Source organism: Alligator mississippiensis, chromosome 5 (assembly GCF_030867095.1).
Source record: "Alligator mississippiensis isolate rAllMis1 chromosome 5, rAllMis1, whole genome shotgun sequence".
Taxonomy (NCBI): Eukaryota; Metazoa; Chordata; order Crocodylia; family Alligatoridae; genus Alligator; species Alligator mississippiensis.
In genome coordinates, this window is record NC_081828.1 from 123,584,314 (window position 1) to 123,598,539 (window position 14,226).

The window sequence follows — 14,226 nt, forward strand, 5'->3', positions numbered from 1 at the left end:
TTGGTAGTGATAGATATTGCCCAGTTAGAGCTCATACATTCACCTTCTGCATTGACTCCTGCTTTTTTCATATGGCTAAATTCAGCCTCACCCATCCAACATGCTAAAGTAAGCAGCTTTAAATAGAAGTCATCTATGGTATCAAGTTCTCTTAAAACCATCCCAGATGTACCATTCAACCCGCTTACACTGGTTTCATTAAGAACACCCACTGTTATTATTGTACAAGCAGATTTTATAGCTTCCTTAATTTCTTTTAACACAGGAAGATCTTGAACAGTAAGAGCATGTTAACTCTAGAGGGCTGCCTAAACAGTAGGGCCCAACAGATGGTAAGATTAGTGGGTGTAATGTGGGATATGACAGGATCCTGTTAAACATTTTGTGAACTCTCTCATAGGGTACTTCACCCTTTTCTTTATTTTAGAAGCTGCCAGATGTCAGCCAGAGGTATGTACAGTGAGGCCTTGCATGTCTGTGTATATGTAGTAAACATGGTTGTTTGGGACCCAACTGTACCCATCAGATTTCTCCATGTTACGTCTGTTGTGTAAAGAGCAAGACATAACAGTGGATTTGGTGAAAATTCCTATTGGGTGGATTTCGTGAAAAGAAGATATGGATCCATGACCACTCTGTGCTATTGTGGAGAACAGCTTGGGTGAGGATGGAGACCTTTCCTTCTCAGGCTAAACAGTGCTATGGACATTCAACTATTTTTCTTTCCTCCATGCTGAACCAGTGGTGTTTATCTCAAGATGGTAGGCTGAGAAGAGGAGAAGGAGGCTACCTATTTTATGCTTGTTTCCATGTAGGGATTGTGTTTGTAATGACCTATATGGCAAGAGAAAGTGGGGAGGGAATTGAAAAGTCTTCAATTTGATGAACAGATCCCACTCTCATGTCTGACCACTCTACTCTGGAGAAGACTTTAAGGTATGTTATTAATTTAGTCTTTCTTCAGGTGTCCCAAACTAGAGTGGTACCTCGCCCTCTACAAGAGCTTTTATTTCTGTTTATGGTGTGCCCTCTTTTGAAACACTACAGAAGTGGGGGCCAAATTTTGTGGCAGGTATGTCACAAGATAAGCCCTGAATCCTCTCAGAGTGCCACTCCAATCCCTTTCCTCTGCCCCATCTGATGCTCTGCTCTCTGCTTCCTAACCTGTCTCTGTGCTCTCTGTTCCTGCCTCAGTCTGCTGCATGTGACACACAGAGGTTGCCTGGGTACTTGTGGTATGCATGCCACAGGTTGGCCACCCTTGCAGTACAGAACTGTCTAATGCAGGCCATTTCTTCATGGCTGATGAACTATAACTGTTTCCTGCTGAACATTCTGGGTCTGATTTTTATCTAATTCACAACAGCATACATCCAGCTGAAATCAACATAGTTAGAAGTGTAAAAACAGTAGGTGAGAATGGAATATGGTCTAGTGAAATAAAAGCATATATCTGAAAAGTGCTTAGAGCCATGATGGTTCTTTGAGTAAATCTGGTATCTTTTATTAGGCTAACTAAATAGTTGGAAATTTTTGTTCTTAGCAAACTTTTGGGTTTAAAAACCTTTTGTCAGGCTGAGGAAGTCTCTGCAATTGGTGTGTGCTTTTCCTGGATGAAATGAGTAGTAAAGAAGCTAGAGGCTGGGTCCATGATTTTTTTGTATCCAGGAGGTTGATGAAGTGAAGTTCATAGGCTCATCTGTGAAAAGTCTTTTGTAAATTCTCTTTGTGGATTAGAACTGAGAGATTGCAAAGAGAGTGGTTTTCTTGTGAGAAATGTACCCCCACCAGTAATTGGGTATTCTTGTCTTTAATAGATTTCCAGTGTGCATTCCAAACAACAACTGTGCACCAGAATAAACACACACTGGAAATCTATCAAAGACAAGAATACCCAATTATTGGTGAGGGCACATTTCTCACAAGAAAGCCTCTCTCTCCAGTCTCTCAGTTCTAATCCTCAAAGGGAATTTACAAAACACTTTTCACAAATGAGCCTATGAACTTCACTTCATCAATCTCCTGGATACAAAAAAACATGGACTAAATATAGACATTGGATTTATGACATTATAACCTGCCTAACATCTGATTCCCCAGGTACCTCTCCACTATTTACCTGCTACATTCATCCCCCTTCCACCCCTCCCCCACCAACTGTCTTTCACCCACTGACTACTCAATTTACATCTTCAGTGACTGGCTTTCTTGCCTGCATCCTAGCCTTTAGCTTCTTTACTACTCATTCCATCCAGGAAGAGCACACACCAACTGCAGAGACTTTCTCAGCCTGACAAAAAGTTTTTAAACCCAAAAGCTTACTAAGAATTTTTTTTCCAACTATTTATTTATTCTAATAAAATATATCAGATTTACCCAAAGAACCTTGTCTGCCTGTGTCCTTAGACCAATATAGCTACAACCTATACCCCTATAGCCATGATTTCTTTCAGCAGTATCATAATACAAACATCAAACTTAGCCTAAAACTTTAGAGCAATCCAATAATAGTTTCCCTGAGCAATGGAAATATTTTTGTAAAGTCAGACATTTTATCTGGGAACTGGCAATCTGTTACAACTAGGAGCCCAAATCCAAGCAATGGAATAATATTTTAAAAACAGTTAGAACAAAACAATCACGTGAATGGTATTCTTTTGGAAAATATGTGATCTGCAGCAATTTGTAGTTTTCAGTCCCTGGTGCTAAAATTATGCTGCTCCTTTAATCATGCTAATTATGTGGAGCCCCCTGAAGGTCATAAATGGTTCAGGCTTAGGCTGTTTTATAAAGAAACAGAGACCGAGGGTCTGTCTTATATTGTTCTGATGATTAGAAATGAAATATTGACTTCTGCAGACAAATATTATGCTTGAAGATGAAGCGTGAAATGTAAATATCAATAACTTCCTATTCAAATTCTTTACCTACTATGTAGGCTGGTTTTCACACCACTCAAAAATCAACTTAACTCTCCCTCCCTGCCCCCCTGCCCTACAATTCTTTATCATGGATATGGAAATGAGCCTTCTCTTTCCACCATCATCTCCTCTAAAAACATTACATTATACTTATAACATTTATTTTGTTTTTTGGCTGCAAGCCAGAAAAAAAAGTTCATTTTCAAAAGTACCCAATCCCTATGAATTGGATTATACTGTAATCAATTCTGGATCTACCTCAGGTCTGTTTGCTTTATGGGGTAAAATGACAGCATCTTGGAAGGCCCAGAGGGTTGGACATAGGGGGCGACCACCAAGAGACTATGATATAGCACAGAGATTTTTTTCCTACCATAATTTTCCAGTCACAAGGAAAAAGCCTGTAAACAGAGCTGGCTTTGTACATCTGCAAAACACATGGTCACCCAGGTTGCCTCCTCCCATGAGGTAATCCTGTGGAGCACTATGCTATGGTCGTAGGGGGAGAGCAACAGAAACACCAGCCATAAGACAATTAACACTTGACTGAGAGACAGGGAACAGTGAGTAATTGGGAATGGAGAGATTTTCTGAGGGTGGCACTATTGCTTTATATGTTTTCATTAATGAACTAGAGGAATAGCAATGCTTGTGGGCCACACTGCCACTGAAGGGGCCAAAAGTGCATGGGTTGGCAGAATCAAACAGCAAAATAACCTGGGGAGATTGGAACCCAACTTTTTTTTAAATGTAGTAGAGGACAGTTTAGCCAGGGTCTGTCATAAATAGAAAGACCCTTTACATGTCTGATGGCCCTGTTTTCCTTTCCAATGAACTGCAGACCACAGAAAGCAATTCCCTCCCTCCATGTCCCTGGAGTGGCATGGCTCTGCACAGATTCCAGTGCAAGCATGTACCTACATGGTCTGGCCTAACCTTTTGTACTGGGTTGTCTCTTCCTAGCTCATCATGCTCCTGCCTGCCCCTTCCCACATTTTCCTTGTTTCTGCCCCTATGTTTTCCTGGATTTTGTCTTGTCTCTCTCATCCCCACCTAAAGCAAACTATCTTGCTTTGTACCTCATTCTGCTTCTTCAGCTGTCTCTATGGCTACTCTTTTCCATCTTGGCTTGTGGCTGGTTGTGGATCATTGGTGATTTTATGGACTCCTGATCCAGCAACAAGAAAATAAGAGTAACATGTTGACAAACTGGAGGGAATTCAGAAAGAAAACAAAATAATTCAAGGACTTGGAGCAGGAGTAGGGAAATGAAGGGAACAGACTGTGTATACCTTGGCTAAAAGTGGACTCATTTCAATATGGTAATTTTTTGAAAGTCTCAGGAGGATGTAAACACCTAAGAGGGAAAGCAGTTGTTGAGATCTGTACCAGGGTTATATGTAGAAACAATGGAAAAATACCGAGAAAATGTATGCTTTTGGAAAAAAATTTCTAACAATGAGGTCTCCTATATGGTGGAGTAGGATTCCAACAGAATTGGCTGAATCCCCATTGCCTGAGATACTTAAATGCTGACTGGACAAAACATTCAGGAGTTCACTGAGGGAACCATCCCACAATGACAAGAGGATGTAAAAGATGATCTAATATGAGGTCTTTCCATCTCTAATTTATATGGTGACTATACTACATTTTTGAGCCACCAGCCAGTTAACAGTAAAAGTAATATGTTAAAAAAAAAACCCTTCTGGTATTCCACATTGCCCCATGTTGTCTTACTCTGAGCATTATTTACTGCATATATATATATTTGGAAGCCGAATCTCCAAATCTGAATTGAATCAGTAGACCAATTAAAAGGTCCAAATTGATTTGAAGCTCTCCAAATTGATTCAGAAAAGATTCAGACAGCTTCAGCGATTTGGGCAGTCTCCATTTGTGGCAGCAGGGAGCTGGACCCGGAGTCCATGCTGGTCAGTAGCGGGTGGAGAAAGGGAGGCTGGAGGAGGGGGGAGGGGACCATGGGGGAACTCCTGCCAGGCCCCATCCCCTGCCTGCTCCCCTAGCCCCCCTGAGTGCCCCCAACCCCTGCCCATTCTCCCAGCCCCTGCCCCACCCCCCATGGCTGCCCTACCTGCCCCAGCTCCTGGTTCATTAAATAAAAGCCCCTGCCCACTGGCTGCTTCCAGGTGGGGGGGCAATCCCTGCTGCCCCCCACTTCTCTGCCACGAGGCCCCCACCCGCTCTCCCAGCCCTGCCATGGCTGCCCCACCCACCCCAGCTCCCGGCCCTTTAAAAAAAAAAAAGCCCTGAATCACCAGCTGCTGCAGTGGCCTCAGGGCTTCTGGGGGCTCATGGTAGAGCCCTCCACACAGTGCAGGGCAGTGTGGGGCAGCAGGAATCATCCCCTGCCTGGCAAAAACCAGTGAGTCAGGGCTTTTTTTTTAAAAAGACTGGGGGTTGGGGTGGGCAGTGCAGCTATGGGGTGGGGTGCTGGGAGATCAGGCAGAGGTTGGGGGGCTCATGGCAGAGCCCCCCCATGCAGCATGGGGCAGCAGGGGGCAGTGGGGATCGCCCCCCACCCAGCAGCAGCCAGTGAGTACAGGCATTTTTTTAAAGAGCTGGGAGAGGGGGCGGGGCAGCCATTGAGAGTGGGCAGGGGATGGGGCCGATTTGAAGATTCAGCTGATTCAGCTGCAGCCAAATCAATTTGGGACAGTGATTCAAATCACCAAATCGAATCACTGTCCCCCGAGTCAGCCAAATCCAAATCCAAAGTGAATACTAGCTGCTTTGCACAGGCCTATTACCTACTGTGGATGCTACAACATCCTAGTATAGAAATTCAGAGTAAATTCAGTCAGATGTTGTATCATGAACTCTATAAATTCCCTGGCTTTGGAGATTTAAGATCAGACATTCAATGATACTTGAAGAGCACTTTTTTCCCTTGTTCTCTTCCCCCCTGCACTGAACTAATGACAGTGAGCAACATATTCAGACTTTGTAAATAGAAAGACTTTTATGAAAAAACATAATAACATTTATTACTTAATTTCAAACTGAAAACATTGACTACATGATAAATAGGTGTAATGATAAAATGCTATAAAATGGATAAAAACACATACATATTTATTGTTTAAAATGCATGTTTCCAAATGGCGTGTGTTGTCACAATTAAGACATTTTATATAAATATGAGAGAGAGACACATGGATGGCCATATTTTCACCCAGTCTCCATCTTGGAAGCAGCAAAATGAGCAGGCACATCTTTCTGTGTATACCATTGATGAACTTAGTTCAGATAGATTCATAGACCTGTAGATTTCTAATGCCAAAATGGACCACTGTGATTACTTAGTCCAGTAGTTCTGAACATTTTCCATGCTAGGACCAAGAAACAACCAAGAAAACTAGGCCCTCTTCTCTTCTCCTTACTATGAGGAATGGGAGGAAGGTGTCTGTCCCCGTGGCTCTACTGTATCCTTCAAGCTAAGAGTACAAGACCTAGACAAATATAACACAAGTTATAGAATGGTGGTGGACAACCTTTCTGGCAGGTGTGTCACAAGTTAATCCCTGTCCCCTCCCTGAGTGCTGCTCTGATTCCCATCTTCTAGAGACCTATCTGATAGAGTTTGTACCCTTGGGTGCTGAAATAGAGGCAGGGGGGCTCCAGCTTCTAGGTGCACAGAATGGAAAAGGGGCACAATGCTGCTGGAGAGAAGCGTAATTGCCAAGAGACAGAGAAACCCTTCCCTGGCTTTGCAACTACAACTGTTTTACATGGTGCACAAGGATCCAAAGCCCTCAGTTTGACAGTGGCTGCAGTGCCAAGGAAGGATTAACCTGGCTCTGGATGATGACATCAGTCACCACCTCTAGCACCAGTGTTTTGCCCTGCTCTGCTCTGCACGACCAGAGGCTTCAGCCCCCCCTGCACCTCCTTTCACTGAACATTGACTTGCATGCCACCCATAGCAGCTGCCTGTGCCACTTGTGGCACACATTCCACAGGTGGCCACCCCTGCCCATATGTTTTCACCCAGTAATTCCCAGGAGCAGACAGAAGCATGGTTACCTGATCCACACAGCAAATGCCAGTTTCTACAGACATCTTGGCTACTTGGGTACTATGCTTGGAAACAGAGACATCCAAGACTTACTAAATATTAAGGACTAAATTCACCCCTAGTATAAATCCTCTGGCTTTAGCAGATTCATGCCACCATTCAGTGCTATCATTGATTTCATCAAAGTCCATGAAAGCAATTATGTGTTGTCTAGTGGTCAAACTGGAAGACAGGAAAGTATTTGATTCAGTGCTAACTAAACCACTGACTCATGGTTTACTGACTCGTGGTTGACTGAACGTTTTGTAGTTCAGTCAATCCAGCTGGAAAACTGTGCGGGAAGAAAGGAAAAGCAGGATTCTCACTGAAAACCACAGACTGAATATGAGCTGAGTTTTCTTAAGTTAAAGAAAGGGAGACAATATCAGAACGTGAGTCAGAATCGGAACCTCCCTGGCCTTTTCCATTCACAGAGTCTGGCAGTATCATCATTATCATAACAGAAAATAATTTACTTTATGTCTTGCTTTAGGCTCAGCAACCAAAGAGGGAACACTTGTGCCAGATACAGTCAGCTTCTGGGTAGACTGAAGGACTATCTGAATGGAGTTAATAACTTTGGATTTTTCTATGTGGATCAAATTTAAAGGATATAAATAACCAAAGTGAAAACTGGAACAGAGATGGATTTATATTGCTAATATTTTTTTAAACTTTTTTCTGGTGGGAAAATGGAAAAAGTAGGGACTTAAAAATACCTTTCCCCCCTGTGTTATGCTTTCTGTCAGATTATGTTCTATAGAGACCTAAAGAACATTTTCTGGCAAATCACCAAGCTAAATACAACTTGGTGTAAGTTCCTAATAATGGAAAGAAAGTTGTGGTGGGAAAGTGTCTTGAGCAGATTTTGTAGACAGAAGGTCCCTGAATTGGCTGCAAAAACAATTTCTTTTTCAGAATGTCTTCCTCATTCTGAAAATATAAATAGCTCCAATTAGAGCCAGTAGGCCTTTTGTACGGCATAGGCAGGAAACAGAGTTACAAAAGTTTGGTTTTGGCCAATACTACCAAAAAGTAGTAAAATATTACCTCTACAAGGGACTCTGACATTCAGTGAGACTTGGATTTAAGGCTATGGTATTTCATAGATTTCATAGACATTAGTGCTGGAAGGGAGTCCAGACCCGATCATTCAGTTTAGTCCCAGTATCTCTAATGCATATATATGATCTATCTATACTGTAACTGCTGATCAGATTCTTCTTGAATTTTGGAATAATAATTCTATGGATTAGAGCCATTTAGGGTATAAACAGACTTTGTGTTTCTCCTGGGACCAGTTAGGCCTGTGTACACACATTACCCTTCCAACCACGGTTTAGTGAGCAGCTCAATGTGCTGCCACTTCTTTGTCATTGATGCAATCCCGGGACATCCATTCAGATGCCACTTCACAATGTCCCAGACAAACTGTGATTGGATATTATCCCACAAACCTATTTGGGGTCTGTCCTAGGACAACGGAATTGGATGTCTGATTGATCACAATTTGGTCCAGGAGTAAATGGATTCTTCTGGGGCAACTGCCATGTATTTTCATAGTTTTACTCACATTGAAGCAACACAAAGGTAAATAGAATAATTCATGGGGTAAGGTACTTCTCAACATATCAGTACTTACGTAACTTACAAGGGTATTGTGAAGATAAATATATATAAAATTGTGATGTGTCTAGAAATGACAATCTTTATTACATATAAGCATTCAGGATATGTAGACAGAATGCAAGTGAGACAGTCTGAATCTAGTTTTGTGTAGTTTACATTTCAAGCTGGATCCAAAATTGGAATGGAACCAGATTCTGGTTACCATGTAGTAAAATTTACAAGAACAGTTAATCATGTGAGATTTTGGCTCAATGGTAAAATCTCATGAAATCTTAATGGTAAAAATCTCATGAGAACTGCATGCCAGTGTTATAAGCTGCCAATGGTTTATTGAGGGGCCTAGACAAAAAAAACTCCTCCTATGCTATTGGAAATAGGTTGTGTATGGCCATGTAGTGAAACCCATCCCTTTGCAAATTCACTTTTGATCTCACTGTCTACATAGGCTACTTTCTTCCAGTTGTAACTTAATGGAGAAGGACATCAACACCACTTGACAAAACAAACAGCTTAAGTGTATTTGCTGGTAAGGTTTATAGCTTGTCGATGAGAAGAGATACTGGCCATGTCTACACAAGATGCTGACTGCACAGTCATTACTGTGCAGTCATTTAGTACTGTTATAAACAAATACTAAATGACTGTGCAGTAACCAGAGTTACTGCAGAGAAGCATCACCAAACATTTTTTTTGTGATGCTGACTGCGCAGTACCTCATGAGTACTCAGTCACATCACATTACACTTCCTGCCACACGACGCTACTGTACAGTAGTCATAAGCTACTGCACAGTCAGCATCTCCTGTAGATGTGGTCACTAAGTGTAATGGTCTAGGGTCTTGCAAACTGAAATGAAGTAGCCGGAGTGGATAGGTAGGTTTGTCCATCAAAAATGTGTCACGTTAAGATATGTTATAAGGTGTAAACTTGTACATTGACAGGGCAAAATTATTTGATGTTCAAGAATAAATTAATGACCCTAGATATATGACCTCCCATGTAGCTGTTGTAAGAATATCAAGAGTAGGAGTTGCATAACCAAAAAAGTCCCTTGACTTTCCCTTCAGCTTGCTGGGGGAATGGCACAAAGGGAACCTTGCATGGTCCAGAAATCAACCAAGATCAATAAATTTTCGTATTCAGTGGCATAACTAGGGTAAAAAAATCTGGTGAGATGGCTCCTAAAATTTTAAAATACAGATCTAAATCTAAAACGAATATTTAATCTGAATTGATACCTGACCCTAACATAAACCTAAGGTACTTAGGGTCTGGATCTAAAAACTCCTTTGCCCATGTACAAGCCATGGATCTGGAATATCTTGAAATGAGAAAATGTGAGCCAGGTCAATGGATCTGAGTCTCCTTGAAATTTTAGAACATTAGGAAGTAGATTAGATTTTAAAGTTTGGATAGGAGTAGTTAATGTTATGCCTGGAATCCAGTCCTTGCAGCAAGGTACTATATTAATATTGTTTTAAGTGCTGTATTTTCAGGCATTGTAAAAGTCTCTCATTCAAACTTTCCTTCACATTATTTTCTGTAGAAGGAAAAAATCCCAAATGCCCCCATTATTTATTTATTTATTTTTTTGGCATATGATGCCTTCTAACCAGGAATATAGCTTCTCTGTCACATGCTTTTCCTTTGACTTAACCACTTCTTCCTACACTCATGACAGTAGTAAGATCCATTCAAGTCATAATGTCATCTCAGTGAGAAATGAAAGGTCTTGGTCAGTAAACTATGACTGTGCTGTATGAATAACAGTCATAATATCAACCTCAAGTTTTCTAACTCTTTCCATTTCCACTGGCCTTTAATGCTATGAAGTTGTATTAAGATGTTTCAAGAGGTAGAGGGAAGCAGTAGCCAAAGTAACTAAGTCCCAGATCTGCAGAGGGGTCATTTAGTTTTGGCCATGAGCCCAACTCAAGAACAGAATGTAAAAACTCTAGTCAGGGGCCCAATTCATAAAAATATTTAGGTGCTTATGTTCCCTGTGCAGGGCAGGGATGCAGGCAGGCACCTAAGAATGGGATTTACATTAGCCAGCATATTGAGCAGAGGAGAAGCTGAACCCCTGCCCTCTCCCCCTCTGCCTTGCACATTTGGTGCTTATGTGATGATACATTGCAAATAGCATTAGGCTGGAGATGAACACTGGAAAGCTCAGCTTAAAAGCAAGAGTGCTTCAGTTTTGGGTATGTGCATATGGACTCTCAGTTGTTAGGCTGGGTTTCTGTGGACTGCTTGCTTGAATTTAGGTGTGTAAATCCTGCCTAAACTGTGAGTTAGGTGCCTACATGCTTCCTTGATTCTGGCCCTACTATAATTGATGATTCTAAACCAAGTTTTCTAAAGCAGTGATTTGGGCACCAAACTTGGGACTCCTTAAAAGTATTCTCTTTCCAACCCGGTATTCTACTGACTTTTGCAACATTAGCAATAGCAATTATTAGATCATGTTCAGTTTATAGTCCAATATAACTCCCAGGTTCTTTTGTGAAGTACTGAAGCCCACCCATCTATTCTCCTTTCTGTATTTGTGCATGTGACTTTCCACTTGTCCTTAATTGAATTTCATTTGATTAATTTCTCTTATTTATTAAATCATTGTGAGTCCGAATGGTATCATTCAGAGCGTCTGCAACTCCACCTAACTTGGTGTCACCTGTGAATTTGCCAGATGTGCACACAATCCCACTATCCAAAGGATCCCAGAGATTAAACAATACAAGACACAAGACAGATCCCTAGGGAACCCCACTTGGTACCTCTTCCCAATTACACACTGAGCAGGTCACAACAACTCTTTGTGTAGTCCAACCAGTTATGTGTGGTATCCACCTTACAGTACTTCCATCTAGTCGGTATTTCTTTCATTTAGCGGGGAACTTGTGGGAGACAATGTCAAAAGCCTTGCTAAAGTCATGAGATATCACATTCACTGCTCTCCTCCACATCCATGGAGCCCATCACATCACTGTAGAAAGAAATCAGGTCACTCAGACATGACCTGCTTTTGATAAATCCATGCTGGTTATTCTTGATCACCTTGTTGTCCTCTAGGTGCTTAGAAACAGATTCCTTGATTGGCCTATTCCATAATCTTTCCAGGTATCGTAATCAAACTGACTTGCCTGTGATTCAGAGATCCTCCTTTTCCTCTATTTTTAAGATAAGCATTATATATGGCCTTTTTCAGTTGTTTGGGACCTCACTTGACCTCCACAAGTTCTCAAAGGCTAGGGACAGACATTCAAAAAGCCTGAGCCTGAATTGATTCAATCTTTGCAGCTAGTCTAACCTGGCTAGGCTGAACCAGTTTGTAACTGCACAGATATCCCCTCTGGACTGAGAAAATGCAGGCACATGCCTGTGGTGGCTTAGGCTAGAAGCCAGAGGGTGCTAGAGAAGCCCTCCCTTCCCACAATGCTGACCTGAGTGGGTCGTGACCAGGCCCAGCCAGGACACTTTGATTAGGGAGGAGTTCCCCCTGGCCCTGCTGGTCCTGACCAGCCTGGCAGGGAATTGATAACAGAGCATTTAAAATCTCCCCAGCAGGGAGTTGATAACACCCCATCAAGAAGACAAAAGCCTCGCATTAGTTCAAGCTCTTCTTAAACAATTTTTTCCAAGGAAGGAATGGAGGGACATTACCAACTGACCTGTTGATTAGGTCCAAAAAGTACTAAGTGGACATTGTCCTGTCTGCCTTTGTCCTGTCTGCCTTACACAGACACCTCTCAGCATTAGGTAGCTTACCACATGCTGGCTACAGTCTGTGCCGTGGGACAGGAGAGGAGAGAATTTCTGCTTGAGCAGGGAGTGGTGTGCAGGGGGGGAGGGGCAGGGGAATGGGGCAAGGGGAAACCAGGCAGACACTCATGTGCCTGCCATCTCTGCCAGAGCTCCAGCGAGGGAGCAGAGGGGAGGGGCCAGTCCAGCTGTCTGGAGCAGAGAGCCCTGCCCAGGGTTGCAAAGCATCTGGGATACTGGGGGAACTCTGGTTTAAGTTAAACTAAGAAGGGGTCTGGGACAGACATTGCATATATCGGTTTGACCCAAATCAGTTAAGTCTCATACTCCCTTCAACCAGATGCATCTCAAACTGGTTTCAGCCATTTTCAAACTGGTTTATGTGAATGTCTGTTCTGTTACAGGTTTAAACGAGTTTCTGATCACTTGAACTAGTTTATGTGTAATGTCTGTCCCTAGACAAAAAGCATAACCAATAGTTCTGAAATAACCTTAGTCAAATTCCTTGAATATGCTAGGACACATCCCCATTGGTCATGCTGACTTGAAAGCATCCAACTTCTCTAAGTAATTCCTAACTTGTTCTACAACTCTAGACTTCTTATCTCCTTCCCTATGTGTTACCATCTGTGCTTGTCATTTGGTATCTAACCTTGTTTGTGAGGACTGAAGTTAAAACACATTAAATATTTCTCTGCATCATCCCTTATTAGATTGTCCTCTGCACTGTCCTACACTTTTCTTGATTTTCCTTCTCCTTCTGACATAGTTGTAGATGACCATTTGGGGTCTTTTATATCCCTTGCTATTCACATCCCAATTTATGCCTTGGCCTCCTCCCTAGTAATGTGGGCAAGTTTCCAATTTTTTGTAAGATTGCTCTTTGAGTTTTATCTCATTGAAGGGTTTTCTGTTTAGCCAACCTTGCCTCTGGCTGCACTTCCTATTGTTTCTTCATATCAGGATAGCCTATTCTTGTGCCCGTAATATGGCCTCCTTAAGATGCAGCCAACTTTCCTTCACATTATTTTCTGTAGAAGGAAAAAATCCCAAATGTCCCCACTTTTTTCTTTGCATATGATGCCTTCTAATGGGGAATATAGCTTCTCTGTCACATGCTTTTCCTTCTTCATACACTCATGAGAGTAGTAAGATCCATTCAAGTCATAATGTCATCACTGTGAGAAATGACTTTTCTGGACTCTTTTTCCCCACAGACTTCTCTCCCATCAGAACCTGAGCACCAGTTTCCTGAACGTTTAAGTCTGCTTTTCTGAATTCCAGTCTTTTTATTCTACTGCTATCCTTCTTGTCTCTCTTTAGGATCTTGAACATTTTATCATTGCAAGCTGACTGCCATCCAGATTACTTTTGACCTTCATGTTCTCAATCAATTCTCCAAGTTTATAAACAGCAAATATTTCTCTAAGACCCTTTCCACCCTCCATCCACTTTGAATGGTAAGCTCATGCTGTCACTAGCACCCAAAATCACTAAACACTTTTTAAAATCCCAGTTTCTACAGAAATTATTTCAAAATACAATATTGTACCATCATTAATATAAGCCATTTCACAGAAATACTAGTATAGAAAAAGAAAGTTCAATTTTCTTTATATGTAAGGGAGAGTTTCAGTTTAATGCCTGTACCATCAAGCACAGCTGAGTTGTGAAAGTGAAAAGTATATGGAAGGCACAAATGGGAGGATGTAATTTTACATCATACACTATGCCTAGAGCCAGAAACCTTTGTTGGTGTAAAATGGCACAGCCCCACTAAGTTATGGGAAGTATGCTGTTTCATACATATAGGGTGCGTCTATACATAATGCTATG